Below are 12,338 nucleotides of genomic sequence, written 5' to 3'. Positions count from 1 at the left end.
ACAAATATCTTTGGGCCGCTTAAACATCGTCTACGGGACACACACATTGAAGATGACGAGAGTGTAAGTCATGCAGTGAAAACATGGCCACGCCTAGAGGACAAGAGCTTTTACCAGCAGGGAATACACGCTCTTCCACGACATTGACGTACGGCCTAGAAAAATAGGAGATGGACAAGACATGTTGATGTACACTACTGGCCATTAAAATTGCAACACCACGAAGATGACGTCCTACAAACGCGAAATTTAACCGACAAGGGGAAGATGCTGCGATATGCAAATGATTAGCTTTTCAGAGCATTCACACTAGGTTGGCGCCGGTGGCGACACCTACAGCGTGCTGACAGGAGGGAAGTTTCCAACCGATTTCTCATACACAAACAGCAGTTGACCGGCGTTGCCTGGTGAAACGTTGTTGTGATGCCTCGTGTAAGGAGGAGAAATGCGTACCATCATGTTTCCGAATTTGATAAAGGTCGGATTATAGCCTGTCGCGATTGCGGTTTATCGTATCGCGACAGTGCTGCTCGCGTTGGTCGAGATCCAATGACTGTTAGCAGAATATGGAATTGGTGGGTTCAGGAGGGTAATACGGAAAGCCGTGCTGGATCCCGACGACCTCGTATCACTAGCAGTCGAGATGAGAGGCATCTTATCCGCATGACTGTAACGGACAGTGCAGCCACGTCTCGATCCCTGAGTCAACAGATGGGGACGTTTGCAAGGCGACAACCATCTGCTCGAACAGTTCGACGACGTTTGCAGCAGCGTGGACTGTCAGCTCGGAGACCATGGCTGCGGTTACCCTTGACGCTGCATCACAGACAGGAGCGCCTGCGATGGTTTACTCAACGACGAACCTGGGTGCACGAAAAGCAAAACGTCATTTTTTCGTATGAATCCAGGTTCTGTTTACAGCGTCGTAATGGTCGCATCCGAATTGGCGACATCGCGGTGAACGCACATTGGAAGCGTGTATTCGTCATCGCCATAGCGGCGTATCACCCTGCGTGATGGTATGGGGTGCCATTGGTTACACGTCTCGGTCACCTCTTGTTCGCATTGACGGCACTTTGAACATTGGACGTTACATTTCAGATGTGTTACGACCCGTGGCTCTACCCTTCATTCGATCCCTGAGAAACCCTACATTTCAGCAGGATAATGCACGACCGCATGTTGCAGCTCCTTTCCGGATACAGAAAATGTTCGACTGCTGCCCTGGCCAGCACATTCTCCAGATGTCTCACCAATTGAAAACGTCTGGTCAATGGTGGCCGAGCAACTGGCTCGTCACAATACGCCAGTCACTACTCTTGATGAACTGTGGTACCGTGTTGAAGCTGCATGGGCAGTTATACCTGTACACGCCATCCAAGCTCTGTTTGACTCAATGCCCAGGCGTATCAAGGCCGTTATTACGGCCAGAGGTACTGATTTCTCAGGATCTATGCACCCAAATTGCGTGTAAATGTAATCACATGTCAGTTCTAGTATAATATATTTGTCCAATGAATACCCGTTTATCATCTGCATTTCTTCTTGGTGTAGCAATTTTAATGGCCAGTAGTATATATTGTTACCAAAGTACGACTCCTGAGAATAAATATGTTCTGAGGAAACAAAATGGAGGCATTACTTATTGAACGACCCTCGTATGTTGGACCAGACCGCGCCGCTGCGCTCGTGAGCCACCGCGGTCCCAGGCAACCCCGATGGGCGGCGGCTCTCCGCAGCTGACCGACCGGTCCGCGGACGATGCAGCGGCCGCCGCCTGCCATCCGGAGCGAAAGTGCTCAGCCCTGCTCAGCCGTGCTCTGGCCCGCTACGCCCTGCTGTGGCCGCGGCTTCTTGCCGCCGCCTGCAGAACTGCATCTCCTCCTGCCCTTCCCCTCCCCCTCCCCCTCCCCCCACGTTTCTCCGCTCTTTTGCCGTCGCGTGACGGGCCTCCTCTCTCTTTCTCTCTCTCCCTGGCCTGCCACTCCCCCGCACCTGCAGTAGCCGCCGTGTATATAAGGGGGGCGAGGCGAATCGGGCGCCCAGACGTGATCCAGGTCGGTCGCGGAGAGGGTCAACAGGAGGAGCAGGAGCTGCCACCAGCGGACACAGCCAGACTAGAGGCGCCCTTCCAGACAAGGTGAGTCCGCACACTGCCTGCGCTGGACAGCCAGGTACCCCCTATGGTGGCGATGCGGGACCTAGAGTCTCCAGAAGCACGGTCATGACCGCCCTTACTGGATATCACATACCCTGAAACTTCGAGAGACCGTCCAGAAACATCTTGTGAGGGGTCAAATTTAATAAAGGTATGGTGCGAAAATTGGCATTTGACCTTAAATAAAGTGTGAGGTCACCCACATGAGTGCTAAAAGCAATCCGTTAAACTTCGGTTACACTATAAATCAGTCAAATCCAAATGCCATAAATTCAACTAAGTACCTAGGAATTACAATTACGAACTACTTAAACTGGAAGGAACACGCAGAAAATGTTGTGCGGAAGGCGAACCATAGACTGCGTTTTATCGTCAGGACACTTGTAACAGAGCTACTAAGGAGACTACGCTTGTCGACCCTCTTTTAGAATACTGCTGCGCGGTGTGGGATCCTTACCAGATAGGATTGACAGAGTACAAAGAAAAAGTTCGAAGAAGGGCTGGACGTTTTGTATTATCGCGAAATACGGGAGAGAGTGTCACTGAAATGATACAGGATTTGGGATGGATATCATTAAAAAAAAAAGGTGTTTTTCGTTGCGGAGGAATCTTCTCACGAAATTTCTATCACCGTGTTTCTCCTCCGAATGTGAAAATATTTTGTTGACGCCGACCTATATAGGACGAAACGACCAAGATGATAAAGCACTCCGTCTTCAGGCCACAAGTGGCCCATCGGGACCATCCGACCGCCGTATCATCCTCAGCTGAGGATGCGGATAGGAGGGGCGTGTGGTCAGCACACCGCTCTCCCGGTCGCGACGATGGTTTTCTTTGACCGGAGCCGCTACTATTCGGTCGAGTAGCTCCTCAATTGGCATCACGAGGCTGAGTGCACTCCGAAAAATGGCGACAGCGAATGGCGGCTGGATGGTCATCCATCCAAGTGCTGGCCTCGCCCGACAGCGCTTAACTTCGGTGATCTCACGGGAACCGGTGTATCCACTGTGGCAAGGCCGTTGCCACACCAAGCTGATAGAATAAGGTTAATTTTAATTTCAAAAACCAACAGCCTTAGTACAAAGTTTACCTAGATTTACCTAGGTTTCAGTCGGGATAACGTTCCAGTACAGCACTCGTGGATGCCTCATCACAATCGTGAAGTGGGACCGAAGCACTTTCAGATGAGTTTTACAGTATGATGATAATTTATGGATTTGTAGTTTTAGCTTCACGATGTCCACTATTGACAATCGGTAGTTACTTTTATTCTGAAGAAGGTTGGGTTATCCCGACTGAAACCTAGGTAAATCAGTGTGAACTTTGCAACTGAGGCTGTTGATTTTATAAATTAAAATTAATATTTATACAGTTGCTGACAGGGCCGTGAAATGTTGAAGATCAAATAAAGGACGTCAGAGTTCGTACGGAAGGGTATAGGTGTTCGTTCTTTCAGCGCACTATACGAGATTGGAATAATACTGAGTTATGAAGGAGGTTCCATGAACCCTCTGCCGGGCACTTAAATGTGATTTGCAGAGTAGGATGCTGGAGTTGTTGTCCGATGACGTCCCATATGTGCTCGATTGGAGACAGATACGGTGGTCGAGCAGGCCAGGGCAACACGTCGACAATTGTACACCATGTTGGGTTGCAACAGTGGTATGTGTGTGTGAGTGTTATCCTGTTGGAAATCACTCCCTGGAATGCTGTTCATGAATAGCAGCACTCCATGTCAATCATCAGCCTGACGTACATACTTGCAGTCGGGATGAGTGAGATAACCACGGGAGTTCTCCTGGTGTCATACGAAATCGAACCGCAGACTTTAACTCCCGGTATAGGTCCAGTGTGCCTAGCACGCAGAGAGGTTGGTTGCAGGCTCTTAGCTGGCCTCCTTCTAATCAACACAGAGTAACCTGTCAGTACAGAACTACTGGTTCGCGAACCAATAGTTCTGTACCGACAGGCTACTCTGTAAATGCAATATACGATCTGAAGATGGGCAGCCAGCCTGAAACCGGTTATTCAAAATAAAAAAAATAGCGATCAAAGACTGAAATGCCATATTTTTAATCAAATTCTTGCCATACCCGTCCCAGCATGGCATCGTCGACTCTGGCAGTCGCTTCCCCTACTCTTTCCCGGAGCTCTGCTACATCACGTGGTAGAGGCGGTACATACACCAGATCTTTAATGTGCCCCTACAGAAAAAACTCACACGGGGTGAGATCTGGTGATCGGGGACATCATTTCATGAACTCCAACACACAGAAAGCTCGCTCCGCACCTGAACTCGTGATTTTTGCGACTAGCGCTGACTATCGGCAAATTACCGAACTACGCTGTGGTTGTATACATGAAAAAAAAACTTTCATGGTTTCTCTTCAAAATGACATATGTATGATATCTGCACAATGTTTGGTTCTTGCGCAATAAATAATTGAAAGTGTTCTCGGACTTTATGTACACCCTGTACTTCTCGCCAGGTACTTGATGTAGTGCGCCAGAATTTTCTACGAAAGAATTACGTCTGTACTGAATCCGGTGGCAGTCTTTTTGAATACCTTCTACTGTGTTAAACACTATTAAGTAAACAGTACATTATCTCTTCTGAACTGAAAGCTCGTGTTTATTTACTGTGCTTGTTGTTGCTCAGGACAGACTTACTTCCAAGACTATAAGCACCTCGCCTACACCAAAGTAGTTGTGTTACGACTCCTCTGTCATTTCCTTCGATTTGAACGCAACCTTTTCAACCATACTGTATCACTTCTACCTACGAACATGTCGCGAAAACACCATGCAGATGAAATTACAGAGATTGGAGCTCACAACAGCTGTTCTTCCCGCGCACCGTTCGCGACTGACAAGGGAGGAAGGGCCACTGGTGTAGAAAGTACCATAGGGTGACTTACAGGGTAAATATCATCTGCTAAAAAGCATTCGGACACTTAATAGTGGACATTAACGTGACTCGTGTCCGTTTCTGTGAGGGCTTGCTGGAGACACGTTCAATGAGGTGTCTTGATGTCTGTGGAGGAATGTAGCTCATTCTGTCGCAAGAGCCAAAACGAGAAGATAGTGATTTTGGATTCTGGGATCTGCATCGAAGACAACGTCCTAAGTCATCCCATTGGTGTTCCCTTTGGACGAGGGACTGTGGGAGGGCCAGTGCATTTCAGGAACAGTGCCGTCCACAAACCATTGACTCACAGATGCTGTTTAATGACAGTCATCGTCTCCGAACTGTTCCTCTATTGTACTCAGCACACTGCACTGTAAATGTTCACATCCCTCGCATTCAGCTGCACTGTAAGGCGACAACACGTTAATCAAGGAAGACAACCTCACGCCATAATACCAAACACTAGGCCCTCCGTCTTCACACACGACGGCAGGCAACGTTCTGCAGGCAGTTGCCGGTCCCAAACCCTTCCAGCAGATTGCTGCAGCTATGTCGCTCCGACCCACTTATTTTCTGCCAACCACTGGCGTCGTTTACACGGCTTCTAGCGTAGCTTACCATGAGTACTCAGGAGCTTGCCGCATTGGGACGGGACCACCTGTGACGTAAGCCGGCCGCAGTGGCTGTGCGGTTTAGGCGCTCCAGTCCGGAGCCGCGCTGCTGCTACGGTCGCAGGTTCGAATCCTGCTTCGGGCATGGGTGTGTGTGATGTCCTTAGGTTAGTTAGGTTTAAGTAGTTCTAAGTTCTAGGGGGCTGATGACCACAGCAGTTGTCCCATAGTGCTCAGAGCCATTTGAACCATTTGACCGTGTGACGTAATGTTGCAAGAAGCCCCCACTCGCACTAAACCTCCAGAAATGTCCTCGCTTAGCCGGTGAGTCCGTACGTGGTGGTATAAGGGTCGTACGGTATTACTGGCCAAGCTTGCCAGCCCGAGTTTTGCAGTAATTAAGCCAGTCCGTCCTTGAGATGACTTAGTGAGCCGCTGCTTAGGGATTCTTCCTGCCTGTTGTGCTGAGATGCTCTCCTACTTTTATGTCCCCTTGCAGAGCCATAGCAGTGCCGTCGGATTCTGAAAGTGCAAGTATAGTGCCCGCGAAAGGCAAAGGTCCCGAGTTCTAGTCTCGGTCGGGCACACAGTTTTAATCTGCCAGGAAGTTTCATATCAGCGCACACTCCGCTGCAGAGTGAAAATCTCATTCTGGAAACATCCCCCTGGCTGTGGCTAAGCCATGTCTCCGCTATATACTTTCTTTCAGGAGTGCTAGTTCTGCAAGGTTCGCAGGAGAGCTTCTGTAAAGTTTGGAAGGTAGGAGACGAGATACTGGCGGAAGTAAAGCTGTGAGTACCGGGCGTGATTCGTGCTTCGGTAGCTCAGATGGTAGAGCACTTGCCCGCGAAAGGCAAAGGTCCCTAGTTCGAGTCTCGGTCGGGCACACAGTTTTAATCTGCCAGGAAGTTTCATATCAGCGCACACTCCGCTGCAGAGTGAAAATCTCATTCTGGAAACATCCCCCAGGCTGTGGCTAAGCCATGTCTCCGCTATATCCTTTCTTTCAGGAGTGCTAGTTCTACATGGTTCGCAGAAGAGCTTCTGTAATGTTTGGAAGGTAGGAGACGAGATACTGGCGGAAGTAAAGCTGTGAGTACCGGGCGTGATTCGTGCTTCGGTAGCTCAGATGGTAGAGCACTTGCCCGCGAAAGGCAAAGGTCCCGAGTTCGAGTCTCGGTCGGGCACACAGTTTTAATCTGCCAGGAAGTTTCATATCAGCGCACACTCCGCTGCAGAGTGAAAATCTCATTCTGTATACTGTCTATGTTTTATGTAATGAAGCGGGATTGCAAATGATTTTACGTAAGTTGCCATTATGGCCCGTTTATATAAGAAACACTGTAAAGTGAACTCGTTCACACTGATTATAAGCTAACTGTTAACGGTACGAAAGTTCGGTCTACCGCATGACTAGATCGAAAGGCATCTTATCGCCGACTGCCGACTATGGAAAAACAGTCTGTAACTTGAGCGTACGATCCGTACAGTTCGTATAAAATCGTACATTTTCGGTTATGCCAAAGTTACTCATTTATTTATTAACATCAACGTTTCCTGGCATTGTAAAATTACTGAAAGATAGTATTTATGTCCCAAACACTCCTAATGGCTGAGTGGCAAAAGTCAAGTTTTGTTAGCAAATATTTGCTAATAACAATTACCTGACTCGCCCCAGAATGAATGTACTCTCCCTATGTACCTGTTTGCTGACGATTAGTTGATTTGCGCCAGAATAAATGTATTTTCCCTACTTATCTCTTTGCTGACGACACGAGAGATTCCTGCATCGGCTTCTCATCGCACTGGCTCTGAAAGCGCCAGATGGCCAACCACCTCTGCCAGCCAGCGTGGGAACCCTTACTCCGTACATGCTTCACGTATGAGGAATAGCAAAACTGGAAATAAAGTAAAATGAGCCCTTATCTGCAAATATGGGGCGCCTTACAACTTGATCGTAACATCGACTTCAAGATAACGGAAGACCGACGCAACGCTGACGTTCGTTCTGCTGACAGCTGGTGTGAATGTCGTCATTTCAAACATTTTGCGGGAGAAGTGTGGCGCTAGCTTTTGTGACGAGACTTGGTGTGACCCTTCACCCAGCGAGATCGCTTCAGAACCGCCAGTCAAAGCGGGGTTACAGGCGCGCGAGATTTCCGCGGACGTGCAGAACTGGCGCGGCGTAAAATCTCGCCTGAGGACGACGTACGAAACGTCGCTCCGTACCAGGCCGGAACGGCGCCGCACTTTCGCACATCCGCCGCACGGGAGCTGAAAGCAACGCTCTCTTCCTACCGGATACGGACGGCACTTCGTAATTACACCCTACCTGAGTTCGAGATAATTCACCGCACGGCACACAATGCGGGCTGCAAAGAGCAGCTACGCACAGGGGCCACATCTACATCTACACATACAGGATGGCCCACGAGGGTAGTTCAAATGGCTCTAAGCACTATGGGACTTAACATCTGAGGTCATCAGTCCCCTAGACTTAGAACTACTTAAACCTAACTAAGGACATCACACACATTCATGCCCGAGGCAGGATTCGAACCTGCGGCCGCAGTAGCAGCGCGGTTCCGGACTGAAGCGCCTAGAACCGCTCGGCCACACCGGACGGCCGTACCACGAGGAATGTGAATACTCAGGGATATGAGAGGAACAATAATTCGGTGCAAAACAGGTCTAGTAAATGTGCGCTCTAAAATGCATACCTTAATAGATATCAGTACTTATTGACCTTCGATTCTGTGAAACAAATCTCTTTTACTGCAAGCTCTTTACTTTCCATATTATGTGACATAGTAGCTCCCTACCCCCTGCCGATTACGGAAAGCAAAGAGATTGCAGTAGAAGAGATTTCTTCAAGTTTCGAATGTGAATAAGTAATCGTAGTTATTAAGGTATGCATTTTAGAGCACTCGTTTACTAGTATTTTTTGCATCGCATGAGCGTTCCTGTAATATTCATGAATACTGACCATTCCTCCAGTATAATCCCCGGGCCAGGGTGGACTGCATGGTGGAGGAAACCGTAACAGTATTATCGATTTTCTATCCTGTTCCATTCCTGCACTGAGTAAGGTGATAAATCGCAAGCCTATATTTTTTAATAACATCGTATCCGCCAGAAACTGTATTATATATTGCAATATCCATCACTAAAATTTCAACCTCGGGCCATTGTCAATTGGTTAGAGGTGCTGAAAATACAGTAGTAGTCAGCATTAATAAAAAGAATAAAAATGACGTGAGCTTCTATGGTTCGTGTCAGCCTTTGTCACTTAAACCACTGCACACGTCACAAACGAACACTATGCTATTGAGTATTCATCATCAATCTGAGAGCCTTACCAGGCAGGAGTGACAGAACGGATAGAGAAGATCCAACGAAGAGCGGCGGGTTTTGCCACGGCGCCAGAGGCAGACTCTAGAAGAGAGGCATTCTGTAGCACGGAGAGGTTTACTACGGAAATTTCGAGAGAGCACTTCCCAGGCAGAGTCGGAAAATATAATACTTCCTCTCTCTCACACACATTTCACGAAATGACCACGACGAGAAATTCCGAGAAATTAGAAGCAATACGTAGGCTTACCGACAGCCATTCCCACGCGTCATTTGCGAGTGGAACAGGAAAAGGGGCTTCAGTTAATGGTACCACGCACCGTTGGCGGCTTGCGAAGTATTGAAGTAGATGTAGAAAACAGGCAGGATTTCTAACAAGGGAACCTCCTCATCGCACCCCCCTCAGATTTAGTTATAAGTTGGCACAGTGGATAGGCCTTGAAAAACTGAACACAGATCAATCGAGAAAACAGGAAGAAGTTGTGTGGAACCGTGAAAAACATTAGTAAAATATACAAACTGAGTAGTCCATGATCAAGATAGGCAACATCAAGGAAAATGCGAGCTCAGCAGCGCCGTGGTCCCGTGGTTAGCGTGAGTAACTGCAGAATGAGAGGTCCTTGGTTCAAGTCTTCCCTCGACTGAAAATTTTACTTTCTTTATTTTCGCAACGTTATGATCTGTCCGTTCGTTCATTGACGTTTCTGTTCACTGCAATAAGTTAAGTGTCTGTGTTTTGCGAACGCACCGCAAAACAGTGCGATTAGTAGACGAAAGGACGTGCCCCTCCAATGTGAACCTAAAGCATTTGATCGCAAGGTCATAGGTCAACCGATTCCTCCACGGGAAAACACGTCTGATACATTCTATACGACATTGGTGACGGCATGTACGTCACATGACAGGAATATGTTGTCGACCCACCTAACTTGTACACTTAGCGAATGGGTAAAAAGATTCTTCTACCTTGCCCGATTTAGGTTTCCTTGTAGATGTGATAATCACCCCCAAAATAGTGATGAAAACATAAGAGTTTGTCACGTAAACTGAAAATAAAAATTTAAAATTTTACACTCGAAGGAAGATTTGAATCTAGGACCTCTCGTTCCGTAGCCGCTCTCGCTAACCACGGGACCACGGCGCACCTAGACTCCCAGTGCCCTTGATGTTGCCTATCTTCGCAGGGACTCCTCAGTTTGTATATTTTACTAAATTTTTTTCATTGTTCCACACAACTTCTTCCTGTTTTCTCGATTGATCTGTGTTCAGTTTTTCAAGGTCTATCCACTGTGCAAACTTATAACTAAATCTGAGGGGGGCGCGATGGGGAGGTTCCCTTGTAAGGAGAACCTAGCCCCTGGAAATGACGCGAATATAAGGGGCGAACAAAAAGTTTCCGTTCGAAGGCAATACTGACCCTTTGTCTACATGTCGGTGCTTATAAACCCTCATCGGAGGGAGGCAGTCACTGTCCGTAGAAGGTGGATTTTCCATGTGTTAATAAAAATTGATAGCCTGGACCAGATAGCAGTGTGCGGCCGATATCCAGGCGAGAATGGGGCAGTCCTCAAAGAGTCCACAACCTCGTCAGCACTGATTGAAATTATGTACAGTATTAAAAAGAGACTTCTGTTGCAATCTGTTCGTGAATTTGCAATGCACTTTATCGCGCCAAGCAGGGCATTGCAGTTATTCTTCAATTTGACGATTGACTTTAAAGGCTAATTAGAGATTCTAAGTGGCATTTTGCTGTATACAGGGTGGTCCAAATATCTCACGAAATAAGCGTCAAACGAAAAAAAACTACAAAGAACGAAACTCGTCTAGCTTGAAGGGGGAAACCAGATAGCGCTATGGTTGGCCCGCTAGATGGTGCTGCCATAGGTCAAACGGATATCAACAGCTCTTTTTTTTTTTAATAGGAACCCCCATTTTTTATTACGTATTCGTGTAGCACGTAAAGAAATATGAATGTTTTAGTTGGACCATCTCAAAAACGTCGGTGTTGAGAAAGCTACATCAACATCGATTGCACCCGTACCATATTTCTATGCACCAGGAATTCCACGGCGAAGACTTTGAACATCGTGTACAGTTCTGCCACTGGGCACATGAGAAATTACAGGACGATGACAGATTTTTTGCACGCGTTATATTTAGCGACGAAGCGTCATTCACCAACAGCGGTAACGTAAACCGGGTTAATATGCAGTACTGGGCAACGGAAAATCCACGATGGCTGCAACAAGTGGAACATCAGCGACCTTGGCGAGTTAATGTATGGTGTGGCAATATGGGAGGAAGGATAATTGGCCACCATTTTATCGATGGCAATCTAAATGGTGCAATGTATGCTGATTTCCTACGTAATGTTCTACCGATGTTACTACAAGATGTTTCACTTCATGACACAATGGCGATGTACTTCCAACAGGATGGATGTCCGGCACATAGCTCGCGTGCGGTTGAAGCAGTATTGAATAGCATATTTCATGAGAGGTGGATTGGTCGCCGAAGCACCATACCATGGCCCGCACGTTCACCGGGTCTGACGTCCCCAGATTTCTTTCTGTGGTGAAAGTTGAAGAATATTTGCTATCGTGATCCACCGACAACGCCTGACAGCATGCGCCAGCGCATTGTCAATGCATATGCTAACATTACGGAAGGCGAACCACTCGCTGTTGAGCGGAATGTCGTTACACGTATTGCCAAATGTATTGAGGTTGACGGACATCATTTTGAGCATTTATTGCATTAATGTGGTATTTATAGGTAATCACGCTGTAATAGCATGCGTTCTCAGAAATGATAAGTTCACAAAGGTACATGTATCACATTGAAACAACTGAAATAAAATGTGTTCAAACGTGCCTACGTTCTGTATTTTAGTTTCAAAAACCTACCTGTTACCAACTGTTCGTCTAAAATTGTGAACCATATATTTGTGACTATTATAGCGCCATCTATCACAAAGCGAGAAAAGTGGCCCAACTAAAACATTCATATTTCTTTACGTACTACACGAATATGTAATAAAAATGGGGTTCCTCTTTAAAAAGAAACTGTTGATATCCGTTTGACCTATGGCAGCGCCGTCTAGCGGGGCAACCATAGCGCCATCTGGTTTCCCCCTTCAAGGTAGACAAGTTTCGTGCTTTGTAGTTTTTTCGTTTGACGCTTATTTCATGAGATATTTGGCCCGGTCACAATCAATGGACCACCCTGTTTATTACAATGAAATGCAGTGGCCTCGACTTTAATTACTGTTAATAGGGATTTGCAGTTTTACTCTTGATGTTTTTACCCT

At 47.1% G+C, this 12,338-nt stretch overlaps 1 protein-coding gene across 1 annotated transcript in view; it reads left to right on the top strand.

Annotated features, from left to right (window-relative positions):
- The first annotated feature begins 2,058 nt into the window (after positions 1 to 2,058).
- The window catches only part of LOC126210089 (bromodomain-containing protein DDB_G0280777-like), a 46,399-nt gene continuing 36,119 nt past the window's right edge, over positions 2,059 to 12,338 (top strand). Inside the window, exon 1 of the mRNA XM_049939215.1 lies at positions 2,059 to 2,140. The gene's annotated coding sequence lies outside the window, so the exon portion shown is untranslated. The remainder of the gene's footprint in view (positions 2,141 to 12,338) is intronic.

The sequence above is a fragment of the Schistocerca nitens genome, chromosome 10 (genome assembly GCF_023898315.1).
Source record: "Schistocerca nitens isolate TAMUIC-IGC-003100 chromosome 10, iqSchNite1.1, whole genome shotgun sequence".
Classification (NCBI taxonomy): domain Eukaryota; kingdom Metazoa; phylum Arthropoda; class Insecta; order Orthoptera; family Acrididae; genus Schistocerca; species Schistocerca nitens.
This window is presented reverse-complemented; position numbering and strand designations above follow the sequence as displayed.